Source organism: Schistocerca cancellata, chromosome 3 (genome assembly GCF_023864275.1).
Source record: "Schistocerca cancellata isolate TAMUIC-IGC-003103 chromosome 3, iqSchCanc2.1, whole genome shotgun sequence".
NCBI classification, from domain to species: domain Eukaryota; kingdom Metazoa; phylum Arthropoda; class Insecta; order Orthoptera; family Acrididae; genus Schistocerca; species Schistocerca cancellata.
Genome location: NC_064628.1, coordinates 705,605,730 through 705,621,914, shown reverse-complemented (window position 1 = coordinate 705,621,914; position 16,185 = coordinate 705,605,730). Strand labels below are relative to the sequence as shown.

Here is a 16,185-nt window from a genome sequence, read left to right as displayed (position 1 = left end):
GACGATTGTGACTCAGTGTTTGAAATCACGGTGCCCTCTTGATTTTTCACTCATGTTCCGCAGGCTGCAGGTGGCACTACCAATTCATTATCAACACGTAATGCCGCCGCACCAGAGCGCGGGCAGCTGCCTGTGTAGTGAATCTCCATTCGAAGAAGGCATTTGTTTGAGGTGCAATGGATGAGCAGCCAGTCGCAGCAGAACAGGAAGCTGTGTCGTAGACTGTTTCTACAAAAGCGATGAACAGTGGCACAGGTAGCGTGGCCGAGCGGTCTAAGGCGCTGGTTTAAGGCACCAGTCTCTTCGGAGGCGTGGGTTCGAATCCCACCGCTGCCAATTTTTTCTCGTTTTTTGTGCCATTGCGGTGTTTTCTCGTGGGGTAGAACGCAGCTCCTCTGACCGCCGTGAGGCGTCGGTAGCGTGGCCGAGCGGTCTAAGGCGCTGGTTTCAGGCACCAGTCTCCTCGGAGGCGTGGGTTCGAATCCCACCGCTGCCAATGTTTTCTGTCTCGAAAGCCGGAGCACTGACTACCCGCGACGAAAGAGCGCAGCAAGCCGTGAGCGTCTCTTTCTTAAATTGTCGCAGCACAGTGCGCGGTGCAACGACATGATTCACAGGCGCAGTTTGGTGTCATGATGGCTGGCGTTCGTCTCCACGAAATGTGTCCCGAGCATGCCGTTGTACAAAGTGGGAGCGTCTATTTTTACAGTTGTCGTTAAGTAGCGTGCGTATAGCTTGCTGTGTTCGCTGGAGGAGCCCTTGTGCCGTTGTCCGGTGTGGTCTAGTGGCTAGGATACGACTTAGCTCGACTGACGCTCCGCTGACGCTTGCAGAAAACTACGTTAAGTACGATTCGGCGTGACAAGTGACGGCGAGAGCGATGCGACATCTGTCCACCTCTTATCGAGGCACATACCTGTGGTCAACAGACCTGGAGGACTGCAAGCCATTGCCACGGGGGTTGAATGCAGCTAACCACACTGTTTGGTGTCCTAACAGCGCAGACACGTTCGTTTGCCAGTATACATATAATGGAGATCGCGTCTGACGCAGCTGTGGGGAGACGCAGTGGTGTGTGGGCCGAGCTTTGCTGTTCATCGCCACTTGCAGTCGCGAGAACTGCTGTCGCCGGTGCTTCCGTGGCCGTGATCGTCTAGTGGTTAGGACATTGCGTTGTGGCCGCAATAACCCAGGTTCGAATCCTGGTCACGGCAATTTTTAAGCTTTTGCCTTGCTGTCGCTGCAGTGACGATTGTGACTCAGTGTTTGAAATCACGGTGCCCTCTTGATTTTTCACTCATGTTCCGCAGGCTGCAGGTGGCACTACCAATTCATTATCAACACGTAATGCCGCCGCACCAGAGCGCGGGCAGCTGCCTGTGTAGTGAATCTCCATTCGAAGAAGGCATTTGTTTGAGGTGCAATGGATGAGCAGCCAGTCGCAGCAGAACAGGAAGCTGTGTCGTGGACTGTTTCTACAAAAGCGATGAACAGTGGCACAGGTAGCGTGGCCGAGCGGTCTAAGGCGCTGGTTTAAGGCACCAGTCTCTTCGGAGGCGTGGGTTCGAATCCCACCGCTGCCAATTTTTTCTCGTTTTTTGTGCCATTGCGGTGTTTTCTCGTGGGGTAGAACGCAGCTCCTCTGACCGCCGTGAGGCGTCGGTAGCGTGACCGAGCGGCCTAAGGCGCTGGTTTCAGGCACCAGTCTCCTCGGAGGCGTGGGTTCGAATCCCACCACTGCCAATGTTTTCTGTCTCGAAAGCCGGAGCACTGACTACCCGCGACGAAAGAGCGCAGCAAGCCGTGAGCGTCTCTTTCTTAAATTGTCGCAGCACAGTGCGCGGTGCAACGACATGATTCACAGGGGCAGTTTGGTGTCATGATGGCTGGCGTTCGTCTCCACGAAATGTGTCCTGAGCATGCCGTTGTACAAAGTGGGAGCGTCTATTTTTACAGTTGTCGTTAAGTAGCGTGCGTATAGATTGCTGTGTTCGCTGGAGGAGCCCTTGTGCCGTTGTCCGGTGTGGTCTAGTGGCTAGGATACGACTTAGCTCGACTGACGCTCCGCTGACGCTTGCAGAAAACTACGTTAAGTACGATTCGGCGTGACAAGTGACGGCGAGAGCGATGCGACATCTGTCCACCTCTTATCGAGGCACATACCTGTGGTCAACAGACCTGGAGGACTGCAAGCCATTGCCACGGGGGTTGAATGCAGCTAACCACACTGTTTGGTGTCCTAACAGCGCAGACACGTTCGTTTGCCAGTATACATATAATGGAGATCGCGTCTGACGCAGCTGTGGGGAGACGCAGTGGTGTGTGGGCCGAGCTTTGCTGTTCATCGCCACTTGCAGTCGCGAGAACTGCTGTCGGCGGTGCTTCCGTGGCCGTGATCGTCTAGTGGTTAGGACATTGCGTTGTGGCCGCAATAACCCAGGTTCGAATCCTGGTCACGGCAATTTTTAAGCTTTTGCCTTGCTGTCGCTGCAGTGACGATTGTGACTCAGTGTTTGAAATCACGGTGCCCTCTTGATTTTTCACTCATGTTCCGCAGGCTGCAGGTGGCACTACCAATTCATTATCAACACGTAATGCCGCCGCACCAGAGCGCGGGCAGCTGCCTGTGTAGTGAATCTCCATTCGAAGAAGGCATTTGTTTTAGGTGCAATGGATGAGCAGCCAGTCGCAGCAGAACAGGAAGCTGTGTCGTGGACTGTTTCTACAAAAGCGATGAACAGTGGCACAGGTAGCGTGGCCGAGCGGTCTAAGGCGCTGGTTTAAGGCACCAGTCTCTTCGGAGGCGTGGGTTCGAATCCCACCGCTGCCAATTTTTTCTCGTTTTTTGTGCCATTGCGGTGTTTTCTCGTGGGGTAGAACGCAGCTCCTCTGACCGCCGTGAGGCGTCGGTAGCGTGGCCGAGCGGCCTAAGGCGCTGGTTTCAGGCACCAGTCTCCTCGGAGGCGTGGGTTCGAATCCCACCGCTGCCAATGTTTTCTGTCTCGAAAGCCGGAGCACTGACTACCCGCGACGAAAGAGCGCAGCAAGCCGTGAGCGTCTCTTTCTTAAATTGTCGCAGCACAGTGCGCGGTGCAACGACATGATTCACAGGGGCAGTTTGGTGTCATGATGGCTGGCGTTCGTCTCCACGAAATGTGTCCCGAGCATGCCGTTGTACAAAGTGGGAGCGTCTATTTTTACAGTTGTCGTTAAGTAGCGTGCGTATAGATTGCTGTGTTCGCTGGAGGAGCCCTTGTGCCGTTGTCCGGTGTGGTCTAGTGGCTAGGATACGACTTAGCTCGACTGACGCTCCGCTGACGCTTGCAGAAAACTACGTTAAGTACGATTCGGCGTGACAAGTGACGGCGAGAGCGATGCGACATCTGTCCACCTCTTATCGAGGCACATACCTGTGGTCAACAGACCTGGAGGACTGCAAGCCATTGCCACGGGGGTTGAATGCAGCTAACCACACTGTTTGGTGTCCTAACAGCGCAGACACGTTCGTTTGCCAGTATACATATAATGGAGATCGCGTCTGACGCAGCTGTGGGGAGACGCAGTGGTGTGTGGGCCGAGCTTTGCTGTTCATCGCCACTTGCAGTCGCGAGAACTGCTGTCGCCGGTGCTTCCGTGGCCGTGATCGTCTAGTGGTTAGGACATTGCGTTGTGGCCGCAACAACCCAGGTTCGAATCCTGGTCACGGCAATTTTTAAGCTTTTGCCTTGCTGTCGCTGCAGTGACGATTGTGACTCAGTGTTTGAAATCACGGTGCCCTCTTGATTTTTCACTCATGTTCCGCAGGCTGCAGGTGGCACTACCAATTCATTATCAACACGTAATGCCGCCGCACCAGAGCGCGGGCAGCTGCCTGTGTAGTGAATCTCCATTCGAAGAAGGCATTTGTTTGAGGTGCAATGGATGAGCAGCCAGTCGCAGCAGAACAGGAAGCTGTGTCGTGGACTGTTTCTACAAAAGCGATGAACAGTGGCACAGGTAGCGTGGCCGAGCGGTCTAAGGCGCTGGTTTAAGACACCAGTCTCTTCGGAGGCGTGGGTTCGAATCCCACCGCTGCCAATTTTTTCTCGTTTTTTGTGCCATTGCGGTGTTTTCTCGTGGGGTAGAACGCAGCTCCTCTGACCGCCGTGAGGCGTCGGTAGCGTGGCCGAGCGGCCTAAGGCGCTGGTTTCAGGCACCATTCTCCTCGGAGGCGTGGGTTCGAATCCCACCGCTGCCAATGTTTTCTGTCTCGAAAGCCGGAGCACTGACTACCCGCGACGAAAGAGCGCAGCAAGCCGTGAGCGTCTCTTTCTTAAATTGTCGCAGCACAGTGCGCGGTGCAACGACATGATTCACAGGGGCAGTTTGGTGTCATGATGGCTGGCGTTCGTCTCCACGAAATGTGTCCCGAGCATGCCGTTGTACAAAGTGGGAGCGTCTATTTTTACAGTTGTCGTTAAGTAGCGTGCGTATAGATTGCTGTGTTCGCTGGAGGAGCCCTTGTGCCGTTGTCCGGTGTGGTCTAGTGGCTAGGATACGACTTAGCTCGACTGACGCTCCGCTGACGCTTGCAGAAAACTACGTTAAGTACGATTCGGCGTGACAAGTGACGGCGAGAGCGATGCGACATCTGTCCACCTCTTATCGAGGCACATACCTGTGGTCAACAGACCTGGAGGACTGCAAGCCATTGCCACGGGGGTTGAATGCAGCTAACCACACTGTTTGGAGTCCTAACAGCGCAGACACGTTCGTTTGCCAGTATACATATAATGGAGATCGCGTCTGACGCAGCTGTGGGGAGACGCAGTGGTGTGTGGGCCGAGCTTTGCTGTTCATCGCCACTTGCAGTCGCGAGAACTGCTGTCGCCGGTGCTTCCGTGGCCGTGATCGTCTAGTGGTTAGGACATTGCGTTGTGGCCGCAATAACCCAGGTTCGAATCCTGGTCACGGCAATTTTTAAGCTTTTGCCTTGCTGTCGCTGCAGTGACGATTGTGACTCAGTGTTTGAAATCACGGTGCCCTCTTGATTTTTCACTCATGTTCCGCAGGCTGCAGGTGGCACTACCAATTCATTATCAACACGTAATGCCGCCGCACCAGAGCGCGGGCAGCTGCCTGTGTAGTGAATCTCCATTCGAAGAAGGCATTTGTTTGAGGTGCAATGGATGAGCAGCCAGTCGCAGCAGAACAGGAAGCTGTGTCGTGGACTGTTTCTACAAAAGCGATGAACAGTGGCACAGGTAGCGTGGCCGAGCGGTCTAAGGCGCTGGTTTAAGGCACCAGTCTCTTCGGAGGCGTGGGTTCGAATCCCACCGCTGCCAATTTTTTCTCGTTTTTTGTGCCATTGCGGTGTTTTCTCGTGGGGTAGAACGCAGCTCCTCTGACCGCCGTGAGGCGTCGGTAGCGTGGCCGAGCGGCCTAAGGCGCTGGTTTCAGGCACCAGTCTCCTCGGAGGCATGGGTTCGAATCCCACCGCTGCCAATGTTTTCTGTCTCGAAAGCCGGAGCACTGACTACCCGCGACGAAAGAGCGCAGCAAGCCGTGAGCGTCTCTTTCTTAAATTGTCGCAGCACAGTGCGCGGTGCAACGACATGATTCACAGGGGCAGTTTGGTGTCATGATGGCTGGCGTTCGTCTCCACGAAATGTGTCCCGAGCATGCCGTTGTACAAAGTGGGAGCGTCTATTTTTACAGTTGTCGTTAAGTAGCGTGCGTATAGATTGCTGTGTTCGCTGGAGGAGCCCTTGTGCCGTTGTCCGGTGTGGTCTAGTGGCTAGGATACCTGGCTCTCACCCAGGAGGCCCGGGTTCGATTCCCGGTACCGGAAATGCGCATTTTGTTGCTCCTCTTATGCGACTTGGCCCGACTTAGCTCGACTGACGCTCCGCTGACGCTTGCAGAAAACTACGTTAAGTACGATTCGGCGTGACAAGTGACGGCGAGAGCGATGCGACATCTGTCCACCTCTTATCGAGGCACATACCTGTGGTCAACAGACCTGGAGGACTGCAAGCCATTGCCACGGGGGTTGAATGCAGCTAACCACACTGTTTGGTGTCCTAACAGCGCAGACACGTTCGTTTGCCAGTATACATATAATGGAGATCGCGTCTGACGCAGCTGTGGGGAGACGCAGTGGTGTGTGGGCCGAGCTTTGCTGTTCATCGCCACTTGCAGTCGCGAGAACTGCTGTCGCCGGTGCTTCCGTGGCCGTGATCGTCTAGTGGTTAGGACATTGCGTTGTGGCCGCAATAACCCAGGTTCGAATCCTGGTCACGGCAATTTTTAAGCTTTTGCCTTGCTGTCGCTGCAGTGACGATTGTGACTCAGTGTTTGAAATCACGGTGCCCTCTTGATTTTTCACTCATGTTCCGCAGGCTGCAGGTGGCACTACCAATTCATTATCAACACGTAATGCCGCCGCACCAGAGCGCGGGCAGCTGCCTGTGTAGTGAATCTCCATTCGAAGAAGGCATTTGTTTGAGGTGCAATGGATGAGCAGCCAGTCGCAGCAGAACAGGAAGCTGTGTCGTGGACTGTTTCTACAAAAGCGATGAACAGTGGCACAGGTAGCGTGGCCGAGCGGTCTAAGGCGCTGGTTTAAGGCACCAGTCTCTTCGGAGGCGTGGGTTCGAATCCCACCGCTGCCAATTTTTTCTCGTTTTTTGTGCCATTGCGGTGTTTTCTCGTGGGGTAGAACGCAGCTCCTCTGACCGCCGTGAGGCGTCGGTAGCGTGGCCGATTGGCCTAAGGCGCTGGTTTCAGGCACCAGTCTCCTCGGAGGCGTGGGTTCGAATCCCACCGCTGCCAATGTTTTCTGTCTCGAAAGCCGGAGCACTGACTACCCGCGACGAAACAGCGCAGCAAGCCGTGAGCGTCTCTTTCTTAAATTGTCGCAGCACAGTGCGCGGTGCAACGACATGATTCACAGGGGCAGTTTGGTGTCATGATGGCTGGCGTTCGTCTCCACGAAATGTGTCCCGAGCATGCCGTTGTACAAAGTGGGAGCGTCTATTTTTACAGTTGTCGTTAAGTAGCGTGCGTATAGATTGCTGTGTTCGCTGGAGGAGCCCTTGTGCCGTTGTCCGGTGTGGTCTAGTGGCTAGGATACGACTTAGCTCGACTGACGCTCCGCTGACGCTTGCAGAAAACTACGTTAAGTACGATTCGGCGTGACAAGTGACGGCGAGAGCGATGCGACATCTGTCCACCTCTTATCGAGGCACATACCTGTGGTCAACAGACCTGGAGGACTGCAAGCCATTGCCACGGGGGTTGAATGCAGCTAACCACACTGTTTGGAGTCCTAACAGCGCAGACACGTTCGTTTGCCAGTATACATATAATGGAGATCGCGTCTGACGCAGCTGTGGGGAGACGCAGTGGTGTGTGGGCCGAGCTTTGCTGTTCATCGCCACTTGCAGTCGCGAGAACTGCTGTCGCCGGTGCTTCCGTGGCCGTGATCGTCTAGTGGTTAGGACATTGCGTTGTGGCCGCAATAACCCAGGTTCGAATCCTGGTCACGGCAATTTTTAAGCTTTTGCCTTGCTGTCGCTGCAGTGACGATTGTGACTCAGTGTTTGAAATCACGGTGCCCTCTTGATTTTTCACTCATGTTCCGCAGGCTGCAGGTGGCACTACCAATTCATTATCAACACGTAATGCCGCCGCACCAGAGCGCGGGCAGCTGCCTGTGTAGTGAATCTCCATTCGAAGAAGGCATTTGTTTGAGGTGCAATGGATGAGCAGCCAGTCGCAGCAGAACAGGAAGCTGTGTCGTGGACTGTTTCTACAAAAGCGATGAACAGTGGCACAGGTAGCGTGGCCGAGCGGTCTAAGGCGCTGGTTTAAGGCACCAGTCTCTTCGGAGGCGTGGGTTCGAATCCCACCGCTGCCAATTTTTTCTCGTTTTTTGTGCCATTGCGGTGTTTTCTCGTGGGGTAGAACGCAGCTCCTCTGACCGCCGTGAGGCGTCGGTAGCGTGGCCGAGCGGCCTAAGGCGCTGGTTTCAGGCACCAGTCTCCTCGGAGGCATGGGTTCGAATCCCACCGCTGCCAATGTTTTCTGTCTCGAAAGCCGGAGCACTGACTACCCGCGACGAAAGAGCGCAGCAAGCCGTGAGCGTCTCTTTCTTAAATTGTCGCAGCACAGTGCGCGGTGCAACGACATGATTCACAGGGGCAGTTTGGTGTCATGATGGCTGGCGTTCGTCTCCACGAAATGTGTCCCGAGCATGCCGTTGTACAAAGTGGGAGCGTCTATTTTTACAGTTGTCGTTAAGTAGCGTGCGTATAGATTGCTGTGTTCGCTGGAGGAGCCCTTGTGCCGTTGTCCGGTGTGGTCTAGTGGCTAGGATACCTGGCTCTCACCCAGGAGGCCCGGGTTCGATTCCCGGTACCGGAAATGCGCATTTTGTTGCTCCTCTTATGCGACTTGGCCCGACTTAGCTCGACTGACGCTCCGCTGACGCTTGCAGAAAACTACGTTAAGTACGATTCGGCGTGACAAGTGACGGCGAGAGCGATGCGACATCTGTCCACCTCTTATCGAGGCACATACCTGTGGTCAACAGACCTGGAGGACTGCAAGCCATTGCCACGGGGGTTGAATGCAGCTAACCACACTGTTTGGTGTCCTAACAGCGCAGACACGTTCGTTTGCCAGTATACATATAATGGAGATCGCGTCTGACGCAGCTGTGGGGAGACGCAGTGGTGTGTGGGCCGAGCTTTGCTGTTCATCGCCACTTGCAGTCGCGAGAACTGCTGTCGCCGGTGCTTCCGTGGCCGTGATCGTCTAGTGGTTAGGACATTGCGTTGTGGCCGCAATAACCCAGGTTCGAATCCTGGTCACGGCAATTTTTAAGCTTTTGCCTTGCTGTCGCTGCAGTGACGATTGTGACTCAGTGTTTGAAATCACGGTGCCCTCTTGATTTTTCACTCATGTTCCGCAGGCTGCAGGTGGCACTACCAATTCATTATCAACACGTAATGCCGCCGCACCAGAGCGCGGGCAGCTGCCTGTGTAGTGAATCTCCATTCGAAGAAGGCATTTGTTTGAGGTGCAATGGATGAGCAGCCAGTCGCAGCAGAACAGGAAGCTGTGTCGTGGACTGTTTCTACAAAAGCGATGAACAGTGGCACAGGTAGCGTGGCCGAGCGGTCTAAGGCGCTGGTTTAAGGCACCAGTCTCTTCGGAGGCGTGGGTTCGAATCCCACCGCTGCCAATTTTTTCTCGTTTTTTGTGCCATTGCGGTGTTTTCTCGTGGGGTAGAACGCAGCTCCTCTGACCGCCGTGAGGCGTCGGTAGCGTGGCCGATTGGCCTAAGGCGCTGGTTTCAGGCACCAGTCTCCTCGGAGGCGTGGGTTCGAATCCCACCGCTGCCAATGTTTTCTGTCTCGAAAGCCGGAGCACTGACTACCCGCGACGAAACAGCGCAGCAAGCCGTGAGCGTCTCTTTCTTAAATTGTCGCAGCACAGTGCGCGGTGCAACGACATGATTCACAGGGGCAGTTTGGTGTCATGATGGCTGGCGTTCGTCTCCACGAAATGTGTCCCGAGCATGCCGTTGTACAAAGTGGGAGCGTCTATTTTTACAGTTGTCGTTAAGTAGCGTGCGTATAGATTGCTGTGTTCGCTGGAGGAGCCCTTGTGCCGTTGTCCGGTGTGGTCTAGTGGCTAGGATACGACTTAGCTCGACTGACGCTCCGCTGACGCTTGCAGAAAACTACGTTAAGTACGATTCGGCGTGACAAGTGACGGCGAGAGCGATGCGACATCTGTCCACCTCTTATCGAGGCACATACCTGTGGTCAACAGACCTGGAGGACTGCAAGCCATTGCCACGGGGGTTGAATGCAGCTAACCACACTGTTTGGAGTCCTAACAGCGCAGACACGTTCGTTTGCCAGTATACATATAATGGAGATCGCGTCTGACGCAGCTGTGGGGAGACGCAGTGGTGTGTGGGCCGAGCTTTGCTGTTCATCGCCACTTGCAGTCGCGAGAACTGCTGTCGCCGGTGCTTCCGTGGCCGTGATCGTCTAGTGGTTAGGACATTGCGTTGTGGCCGCAATAACCCAGGTTCGAATCCTGGTCACGGCAATTTTTAAGCTTTTGCCTTGCTGTCGCTGCAGTGACGATTGTGACTCAGTGTTTGAAATCACGGTGCCCTCTTGATTTTTCACTCATGTTCCGCAGGCTGCAGGTGGCACTACCAATTCATTATCAACACGTAATGCCGCCGCACCAGAGCGCGGGCAGCTGCCTGTGTAGTGAATCTCCATTCGAAGAAGGCATTTGTTTGAGGTGCAATGGATGAGCAGCCAGTCGCAGCAGAACAGGAAGCTGTGTCGTGGACTGTTTCTACAAAAGCGATGAACAGTGGCACAGGTAGCGTGGCCGAGCGGTCTAAGGCGCTGGTTTAAGGCACCAGTCTCTTCGGAGGCGTGGGTTCGAATCCCACCGCTGCCAATTTTTTCTCGTTTTTTGTGCCATTGCGGTGTTTTCTCGTGGGGTAGAACGCAGCTCCTCTGACCGCCGTGAGGCGTCGGTAGCGTGGCCGAGCGGCCTAAGGCGCTGGTTTCAGGCACCAGTCTCCTCGGAGGCATGGGTTCGAATCCCACCGCTGCCAATGTTTTCTGTCTCGAAAGCCGGAGCACTGACTACCCGCGACGAAAGAGCGCAGCAAGCCGTGAGCGTCTCTTTCTTAAATTGTCGCAGCACAGTGCGCGGTGCAACGACATGATTCACAGGGGCAGTTTGGTGTCATGATGGCTGGCGTTCGTCTCCACGAAATGTGTCCCGAGCATGCCGTTGTACAAAGTGGGAGCGTCTATTTTTACAGTTGTCGTTAAGTAGCGTGCGTATAGATTGCTGTGTTCGCTGGAGGAGCCCTTGTGCCGTTGTCCGGTGTGGTCTAGTGGCTAGGATACCTGGCTCTCACCCAGGAGGCCCGGGTTCGATTCCCGGTACCGGAAATGCGCATTTTGTTGCTCCTCTTATGCGACTTGGCCCGACTTAGCTCGACTGACGCTCCGCTGACGCTTGCAGAAATCTACGTTAAGTACGATTCGGCGTGACAAGTGACGGCGAGAGCGATGCGACATCTGTCCACCTCTTATCGAGGCACATACCTGTGGTCAACAGACCTGGAGGACTGCAAGCCATTGCCACGGGGGTTGAATGCAGCTAACCACACTGTTTGGTGTCCTAACAGCGCAGACACGTTCGTTTGCCAGTATACATATAATGGAGATCGCGTCTGACGCAGCTGTGGGGAGACGCAGTGGTGTGTGGGCCGAGCTTTGCTGTTCATCGCCACTTGCAGTCGCGAGAACTGCTGTCGCCGGTGCTTCCGTGGCCGTGATCGTCTAGTGGTTAGGACATTGCGTTGTGGCCGCAATAACCCAGGTTCGAATCCTGGTCACGGCAATTTTTAAGCTTTTGCCTTGCTGTCGCTGCAGTGACGATTGTGACTCAGTGTTTGAAATCACGGTGCCCTCTTGATTTTTCACTCATGTTCCGCAGGCTGCAGGTGGCACTACCAATTCATTATCAACACGTAATGCCGCCGCACCAGAGCGCGGGCAGCTGCCTGTGTAGTGAATCTCCATTCGAAGAAGGCATTTGTTTGAGGTGCAATGGATGAGCAGCCAGTCGCAGCAGAACAGGAAGCTGTGTCGTGGACTGTTTCTACAAAAGCGATGAACAGTGGCACAGGTAGCGTGGCCGAGCGGTCTAAGGCGCTGGTTTAAGGCACCAGTCTCTTCGGAGGCGTGGGTTCGAATCCCACCGCTGCCAATTTTTTCTCGTTTTTTGTGCCATTGCGGTGTTTTCTCGTGGGGTAGAACGCAGCTCCTCTGACCGCCGTGAGGCGTCGGTAGCGTGGCCGAGCGGCCTAAGGCGCTGGTTTCAGGCACCAGTCTCCTCGGAGGCGTGGGTTCGAATCCCACCGCTGCCAATGTTTTCTGTCTCGAAAGCCGGAGCACTGACTACCCGCGACGAAAGAGCGCAGCAAGCCGTGAGCGTCTCTTTCTTAAATTGTCGCAGCACAGTGCGCGGTGCAACGACATGATTCACAGGGGCAGTTTGGTGTCATGATGGCTGGCGTTCGTCTCCACGAAATGTGTCCCGAGCATGCCGTTGTACAAAGTGGGAGCGTCTATTTTTACAGTTGTCGTTAAGTAGCGTGCGTATAGATTGCTGTGTTCGCTGGAGGAGCCCTTGTGCCGTTGTCCGGTGTGGTCTAGTGGCTAGGATACCTGGCTCTCACCCAGGAGGCCCGGGTTCGATTCCCGGTACCGGAAATGCGCATTTTGTTGCTCCTCTTATGCGACTTGGCCCGACTTAGCTCGACTGACGCTCCGCTGACGCTTGCAGAAAACTACGTTAAGTACGATTCGGCGTGACAAGTGACGGCGAGAGCGATGCGACATCTGTCCACCTCTTATCGAGGCACATACCTGTGGTCAACAGACCTGGAGGACTGCAAGCCATTGCCACGGGGGTTGAATGCAGCTAACCACACTGTTTGGTGTCCTAACAGCGCAGACACGTTCGTTTGCCAGTATACATATAATGGAGATCGCGTCTGACGCAGCTGTGGGGAGACGCAGTGGTGTGTGGGCCGAGCTTTGCTGTTCATCGCCACTTGCAGTCGCGAGAACTGCTGTCGCCGGTGCTTCCGTGGCCGTGATCGTCTAGTGGTTAGGACATTGCGTTGTGGCCGCAATAACCCAGGTTCGAATCCTGGTCACGGCAATTTTTAAGCTTTTGCCTTGCTGTCGCTGCAGTGACGATTGTGACTCAGTGTTTGAAATCACGGTGCCCTCTTGATTTTTCACTCATGTTCCGCAGGCTGCAGGTGGCACTACCAATTCATTATCAACACGTAATGCCGCCGCACCAGAGCGCGGGCAGCTGCCTGTGTAGTGAATCTCCATTCGAAGAAGGCATTTGTTTGAGGTGCAATGGATGAGCAGCCAGTCGCAGCAGAACAGGAAGCTGTGTCGTGGACTGTTTCTACAAAAGCGATGAACAGTGGCACAGGTAGCGTGGCCGAGCGGTCTAAGGCGCTGGTTTAAGGCACCAGTCTCTTCGGAGGCGTGGGTTCGAATCCCACCGCTGCCAATTTTTTCTCGTTTTTTGTGCCATTGCGGTGTTTTCTCGTGGGGTAGAACGCAGCTCCTCTGACCGCCGTGAGGCGTCGGTAGCGTGGCCGAGCGGCCTAAGGCGCTGGTTTCAGGCACCAGTCTCCTCGGAGGCGTGGGTTCGAATCCCACCGCTGCCAATGTTTTCTGTCTCGAAAGCCGGAGCACTGACTACCCGCGACGAAAGAGCGCAGCAAGCCGTGAGCGTCTCTTTCTTAAATTGTCGCAGCACAGTGCGCGGTGCAACGACATGATTCACAGGGGCAGTTTGGTGTCATGATGGCTGGCGTTCGTCTCCACGAAATGTGTCCCGAGCATGCCGTTGTACAAAGTGGGAGCGTCTATTTTTACAGTTGTCGTTAAGTAGCGTGCGTATAGATTGCTGTGTTCGCTGGAGGAGCCCTTGTGCCGTTGTCCGGTGTGGTCTAGTGGCTAGGATACCTGGCTCTCACCCAGGAGGCCCGGGTTCGATTCCCGGTACCGGAAATGCGCATTTTGTTGCTCCTCTTATGCGACTTGGCCCGACTTAGCTCGACTGACGCTCCGCTGACGCTTGCAGAAAACTACGTTAAGTACGATTCGGCGTGACAAGTGACGGCGAGAGCGATGCGACATCTGTCCACCTCTTATCGAGGCACATACCTGTGGTCAACAGACCTGGAGGACTGCAAGCCATTGCCACGGGGGTTGAATGCAGCTAACCACACTGTTTGGTGTCCTAACAGCGCAGACACGTTCGTTTGCCAGTATACATATAATGGAGATCGCGTCTGACGCAGCTGTGGGGAGACGCAGTGGTGTGTGGGCCGAGCTTTGCTGTTCATCGCCACTTGCAGTCGCGAGAACTGCTGTCGCCGGTGCTTCCGTGGCCGTGATCGTCTAGTGGTTAGGACATTGCGTTGTGGCCGCAATAACCCAGGTTCGAATCCTGGTCACGGCAATTTTTAAGCTTTTGCCTTGCTGTCGCTGCAGTGACGATTGTGACTCAGTGTTTGAAATCACGGTGCCCTCTTGATTTTTCACTCATGTTCCGCAGGCTGCAGGTGGCACTACCAATTCATTATCAACACGTAATGCCGCCGCACCAGAGCGCGGGCAGCTGCCTGTGTAGTGAATCTCCATTCGAAGAAGGCATTTGTTTGAGGTGCAATGGATGAGCAGCCAGTCGCAGCAGAACAGGAAGCTGTGTCGTGGACTGTTTCTACAAAAGCGATGAACAGTGGCACAGGTAGCGTGGCCGAGCGGTCTAAGGCGCTGGTTTAAGGCACCAGTCTCTTCGGAGGCGTGGGTTCGAATCCCACCGCTGCCAATTTTTTCTCGTTTTTTGTGCCATTGCGGTGTTTTCTCGTGGGGTAGAACGCAGCTCCTCTGACCGCCGTGAGGCGTCGGTAGCGTGGCCGAGCGGCCTAAGGCGCTGGTTTCAGGCACCAGTCTCCTCGGAGGCATGGGTTCGAATCCCACCGCTGCCAATGTTTTCTGTCTCGAAAGCCGGAGCACTGACTACCCGCGACGAAAGAGCGCAGCAAGCCGTGAGCGTCTCTTTCTTAAATTGTCGCAGCACAGTGCGCGGTGCAACGACATGATTCACAGGGGCAGTTTGGTGTCATGATGGCTGGCGTTCGTCTCCACGAAATGTGTCCCGAGCATGCCGTTGTACAAAGTGGGAGCGTCTATTTTTACAGTTGTCGTTAAGTAGCGTGCGTATAGATTGCTGTGTTCGCTGGAGGAGCCCTTGTGCCGTTGTCCGGTGTGGTCTAGTGGCTAGGATACCTGGCTCTCACCCAGGAGGCCCGGGTTCGATTCCCGGTACCGGAAATGCGCATTTTGTTGCTCCTCTTATGCGACTTGGCCCGACTTAGCTCGACTGACGCTCCGCTGACGCTTGCAGAAAACTACGTTAAGTACGATTCGGCGTGACAAGTGACGGCGAGAGCGATGCGACATCTGTCCACCTCTTATCGAGGCACATACCTGTGGTCAACAGACCTGGAGGACTGCAAGCCATTGCCACGGGGGTTGAATGCAGCTAACCACACTGTTTGGTGTCCTAACAGCGCAGACACGTTCGTTTGCCAGTATACATATAATGGAGATCGCGTCTGACGCAGCTGTGGGGAGACGCAGTGGTGTGTGGGCCGAGCTTTGCTGTTCATCGCCACTTGCAGTCGCGAGAACTGCTGTCGCCGGTGCTTCCGTGGCCGTGATCGTCTAGTGGTTAGGACATTGCGTTGTGGCCGCAATAACCCAGGTTCGAATCCTGGTCACGGCAATTTTTAAGCTTTTGCCTTGCTGTCGCTGCAGTGACGATTGTGACTCAGTGTTTGAAATCACGGTGCCCTCTTGATTTTTCACTCATGTTCCGCAGGCTGCAGGTGGCACTACCAATTCATTATCAACACGTAATGCCGCCGCACCAGAGCGCGGGCAGCTGCCTGTGTAGTGAATCTCCATTCGAAGAAGGCATTTGTTTGAGGTGCAATGGATGAGCAGCCAGTCGCAGCAGAACAGGAAGCTGTGTCGTGGACTGTTTCTACAAAAGCGATGAACAGTGGCACAGGTAGCGTGGCCGAGCGGTCTAAGGCGCTGGTTTAAGGCACCAGTCTCTTCGGAGGCGTGGGTTCGAATCCCACCGCTGCCAATTTTTTCTCGTTTTTTGTGCCATTGCGGTGTTTTCTCGTGGGGTAGAACGCAGCTCCTCTGACCGCCGTGAGGCGTCGGTAGCGTGGCCGATTGGCCTAAGGCGCTGGTTTCAGGCACCAGTCTCCTCGGAGGCGTGGGTTCGAATCCCACCGCTGCCAATGTTTTCTGTCTCGAAAGCCGGAGCACTGACTACCCGCGACGAAACAGCGCAGCAAGCCGTGAGCGTCTCTTTCTTAAATTGTCGCAGCACAGTGCGCGGTGCAACGACATGATTCACAGGGGCAGTTTGGTGTCATGATGGCTGGCGTTCGTCTCCACGAAATGTGTCCCGAGCATGCCGTTGTACAAAGTGGGAGCGTCTATTTTTACAGTTGTCGTTAAGTAGCGTGCG

At 54.8% G+C, this 16,185-nt stretch overlaps 43 non-coding genes across 43 annotated transcripts; all 43 read left to right on the top strand.

Annotated features, from left to right (window-relative positions):
* Positions 1-254: 254 nt before the first annotated feature.
* Positions 255-336, top strand: Trnal-aag (transfer RNA leucine (anticodon AAG)). Its single transcript has one exon. It is a non-coding gene; the product is annotated as a tRNA-Leu (tRNA).
* A 78-nt stretch (positions 337-414) lies between these two features.
* Trnal-cag (transfer RNA leucine (anticodon CAG)) lies at positions 415-496 on the top strand. The gene has a single exon. It is a non-coding gene; the product is annotated as a tRNA-Leu (tRNA).
* Positions 497-1,142: 646 nt separating this feature from the next.
* On the top strand, positions 1,143-1,214 carry Trnah-gug (transfer RNA histidin (anticodon GUG)). Its single transcript has one exon. It is a non-coding gene; the product is annotated as a tRNA-His (tRNA).
* A 287-nt stretch (positions 1,215-1,501) lies between these two features.
* Trnal-aag (transfer RNA leucine (anticodon AAG)) lies at positions 1,502-1,583 on the top strand. Its single transcript has one exon. It is a non-coding gene; the product is annotated as a tRNA-Leu (tRNA).
* Positions 1,584-2,389: 806 nt separating this feature from the next.
* On the top strand, positions 2,390-2,461 carry Trnah-gug (transfer RNA histidin (anticodon GUG)). The gene has a single exon. It is a non-coding gene; the product is annotated as a tRNA-His (tRNA).
* Positions 2,462-2,748: 287 nt separating this feature from the next.
* Positions 2,749-2,830, top strand: Trnal-aag (transfer RNA leucine (anticodon AAG)). The gene has a single exon. It is a non-coding gene; the product is annotated as a tRNA-Leu (tRNA).
* A 78-nt stretch (positions 2,831-2,908) lies between these two features.
* Trnal-cag (transfer RNA leucine (anticodon CAG)) lies at positions 2,909-2,990 on the top strand. Its single transcript has one exon. It is a non-coding gene; the product is annotated as a tRNA-Leu (tRNA).
* A 646-nt stretch (positions 2,991-3,636) lies between these two features.
* Trnah-gug (transfer RNA histidin (anticodon GUG)) lies at positions 3,637-3,708 on the top strand. Its single transcript has one exon. It is a non-coding gene; the product is annotated as a tRNA-His (tRNA).
* A 287-nt stretch (positions 3,709-3,995) lies between these two features.
* Positions 3,996-4,077, top strand: Trnal-aag (transfer RNA leucine (anticodon AAG)). The gene has a single exon. It is a non-coding gene; the product is annotated as a tRNA-Leu (tRNA).
* A 78-nt stretch (positions 4,078-4,155) lies between these two features.
* On the top strand, positions 4,156-4,237 carry Trnal-cag (transfer RNA leucine (anticodon CAG)). Its single transcript has one exon. It is a non-coding gene; the product is annotated as a tRNA-Leu (tRNA).
* A 646-nt stretch (positions 4,238-4,883) lies between these two features.
* Positions 4,884-4,955, top strand: Trnah-gug (transfer RNA histidin (anticodon GUG)). The gene has a single exon. It is a non-coding gene; the product is annotated as a tRNA-His (tRNA).
* A 287-nt stretch (positions 4,956-5,242) lies between these two features.
* On the top strand, positions 5,243-5,324 carry Trnal-aag (transfer RNA leucine (anticodon AAG)). The gene has a single exon. It is a non-coding gene; the product is annotated as a tRNA-Leu (tRNA).
* A 78-nt stretch (positions 5,325-5,402) lies between these two features.
* Trnal-cag (transfer RNA leucine (anticodon CAG)) lies at positions 5,403-5,484 on the top strand. Its single transcript has one exon. It is a non-coding gene; the product is annotated as a tRNA-Leu (tRNA).
* A 274-nt stretch (positions 5,485-5,758) lies between these two features.
* Positions 5,759-5,830, top strand: Trnae-cuc (transfer RNA glutamic acid (anticodon CUC)). The gene has a single exon. It is a non-coding gene; the product is annotated as a tRNA-Glu (tRNA).
* Positions 5,831-6,212: 382 nt separating this feature from the next.
* On the top strand, positions 6,213-6,284 carry Trnah-gug (transfer RNA histidin (anticodon GUG)). Its single transcript has one exon. It is a non-coding gene; the product is annotated as a tRNA-His (tRNA).
* Positions 6,285-6,571: 287 nt separating this feature from the next.
* On the top strand, positions 6,572-6,653 carry Trnal-aag (transfer RNA leucine (anticodon AAG)). The gene has a single exon. It is a non-coding gene; the product is annotated as a tRNA-Leu (tRNA).
* Positions 6,654-6,731: 78 nt separating this feature from the next.
* Positions 6,732-6,813, top strand: Trnal-cag (transfer RNA leucine (anticodon CAG)). The gene has a single exon. It is a non-coding gene; the product is annotated as a tRNA-Leu (tRNA).
* Positions 6,814-7,459: 646 nt separating this feature from the next.
* Trnah-gug (transfer RNA histidin (anticodon GUG)) lies at positions 7,460-7,531 on the top strand. The gene has a single exon. It is a non-coding gene; the product is annotated as a tRNA-His (tRNA).
* A 287-nt stretch (positions 7,532-7,818) lies between these two features.
* Positions 7,819-7,900, top strand: Trnal-aag (transfer RNA leucine (anticodon AAG)). The gene has a single exon. It is a non-coding gene; the product is annotated as a tRNA-Leu (tRNA).
* A 78-nt stretch (positions 7,901-7,978) lies between these two features.
* Positions 7,979-8,060, top strand: Trnal-cag (transfer RNA leucine (anticodon CAG)). The gene has a single exon. It is a non-coding gene; the product is annotated as a tRNA-Leu (tRNA).
* Positions 8,061-8,334: 274 nt separating this feature from the next.
* Trnae-cuc (transfer RNA glutamic acid (anticodon CUC)) lies at positions 8,335-8,406 on the top strand. Its single transcript has one exon. It is a non-coding gene; the product is annotated as a tRNA-Glu (tRNA).
* Positions 8,407-8,788: 382 nt separating this feature from the next.
* Trnah-gug (transfer RNA histidin (anticodon GUG)) lies at positions 8,789-8,860 on the top strand. The gene has a single exon. It is a non-coding gene; the product is annotated as a tRNA-His (tRNA).
* A 287-nt stretch (positions 8,861-9,147) lies between these two features.
* Positions 9,148-9,229, top strand: Trnal-aag (transfer RNA leucine (anticodon AAG)). Its single transcript has one exon. It is a non-coding gene; the product is annotated as a tRNA-Leu (tRNA).
* A 78-nt stretch (positions 9,230-9,307) lies between these two features.
* Positions 9,308-9,389, top strand: Trnal-cag (transfer RNA leucine (anticodon CAG)). Its single transcript has one exon. It is a non-coding gene; the product is annotated as a tRNA-Leu (tRNA).
* A 646-nt stretch (positions 9,390-10,035) lies between these two features.
* On the top strand, positions 10,036-10,107 carry Trnah-gug (transfer RNA histidin (anticodon GUG)). Its single transcript has one exon. It is a non-coding gene; the product is annotated as a tRNA-His (tRNA).
* A 287-nt stretch (positions 10,108-10,394) lies between these two features.
* Trnal-aag (transfer RNA leucine (anticodon AAG)) lies at positions 10,395-10,476 on the top strand. Its single transcript has one exon. It is a non-coding gene; the product is annotated as a tRNA-Leu (tRNA).
* Positions 10,477-10,554: 78 nt separating this feature from the next.
* Trnal-cag (transfer RNA leucine (anticodon CAG)) lies at positions 10,555-10,636 on the top strand. The gene has a single exon. It is a non-coding gene; the product is annotated as a tRNA-Leu (tRNA).
* Positions 10,637-10,910: 274 nt separating this feature from the next.
* On the top strand, positions 10,911-10,982 carry Trnae-cuc (transfer RNA glutamic acid (anticodon CUC)). Its single transcript has one exon. It is a non-coding gene; the product is annotated as a tRNA-Glu (tRNA).
* Positions 10,983-11,364: 382 nt separating this feature from the next.
* On the top strand, positions 11,365-11,436 carry Trnah-gug (transfer RNA histidin (anticodon GUG)). The gene has a single exon. It is a non-coding gene; the product is annotated as a tRNA-His (tRNA).
* A 287-nt stretch (positions 11,437-11,723) lies between these two features.
* On the top strand, positions 11,724-11,805 carry Trnal-aag (transfer RNA leucine (anticodon AAG)). Its single transcript has one exon. It is a non-coding gene; the product is annotated as a tRNA-Leu (tRNA).
* Positions 11,806-11,883: 78 nt separating this feature from the next.
* Trnal-cag (transfer RNA leucine (anticodon CAG)) lies at positions 11,884-11,965 on the top strand. The gene has a single exon. It is a non-coding gene; the product is annotated as a tRNA-Leu (tRNA).
* Positions 11,966-12,239: 274 nt separating this feature from the next.
* Positions 12,240-12,311, top strand: Trnae-cuc (transfer RNA glutamic acid (anticodon CUC)). Its single transcript has one exon. It is a non-coding gene; the product is annotated as a tRNA-Glu (tRNA).
* Positions 12,312-12,693: 382 nt separating this feature from the next.
* Trnah-gug (transfer RNA histidin (anticodon GUG)) lies at positions 12,694-12,765 on the top strand. The gene has a single exon. It is a non-coding gene; the product is annotated as a tRNA-His (tRNA).
* Positions 12,766-13,052: 287 nt separating this feature from the next.
* On the top strand, positions 13,053-13,134 carry Trnal-aag (transfer RNA leucine (anticodon AAG)). Its single transcript has one exon. It is a non-coding gene; the product is annotated as a tRNA-Leu (tRNA).
* A 78-nt stretch (positions 13,135-13,212) lies between these two features.
* Positions 13,213-13,294, top strand: Trnal-cag (transfer RNA leucine (anticodon CAG)). The gene has a single exon. It is a non-coding gene; the product is annotated as a tRNA-Leu (tRNA).
* A 274-nt stretch (positions 13,295-13,568) lies between these two features.
* On the top strand, positions 13,569-13,640 carry Trnae-cuc (transfer RNA glutamic acid (anticodon CUC)). Its single transcript has one exon. It is a non-coding gene; the product is annotated as a tRNA-Glu (tRNA).
* Positions 13,641-14,022: 382 nt separating this feature from the next.
* Trnah-gug (transfer RNA histidin (anticodon GUG)) lies at positions 14,023-14,094 on the top strand. Its single transcript has one exon. It is a non-coding gene; the product is annotated as a tRNA-His (tRNA).
* A 287-nt stretch (positions 14,095-14,381) lies between these two features.
* On the top strand, positions 14,382-14,463 carry Trnal-aag (transfer RNA leucine (anticodon AAG)). Its single transcript has one exon. It is a non-coding gene; the product is annotated as a tRNA-Leu (tRNA).
* Positions 14,464-14,541: 78 nt separating this feature from the next.
* Trnal-cag (transfer RNA leucine (anticodon CAG)) lies at positions 14,542-14,623 on the top strand. The gene has a single exon. It is a non-coding gene; the product is annotated as a tRNA-Leu (tRNA).
* A 274-nt stretch (positions 14,624-14,897) lies between these two features.
* On the top strand, positions 14,898-14,969 carry Trnae-cuc (transfer RNA glutamic acid (anticodon CUC)). Its single transcript has one exon. It is a non-coding gene; the product is annotated as a tRNA-Glu (tRNA).
* Positions 14,970-15,351: 382 nt separating this feature from the next.
* On the top strand, positions 15,352-15,423 carry Trnah-gug (transfer RNA histidin (anticodon GUG)). Its single transcript has one exon. It is a non-coding gene; the product is annotated as a tRNA-His (tRNA).
* Positions 15,424-15,710: 287 nt separating this feature from the next.
* On the top strand, positions 15,711-15,792 carry Trnal-aag (transfer RNA leucine (anticodon AAG)). The gene has a single exon. It is a non-coding gene; the product is annotated as a tRNA-Leu (tRNA).
* A 78-nt stretch (positions 15,793-15,870) lies between these two features.
* Trnal-cag (transfer RNA leucine (anticodon CAG)) lies at positions 15,871-15,952 on the top strand. Its single transcript has one exon. It is a non-coding gene; the product is annotated as a tRNA-Leu (tRNA).
* The last annotated feature ends 233 nt before the right edge of the window (positions 15,953-16,185 follow it).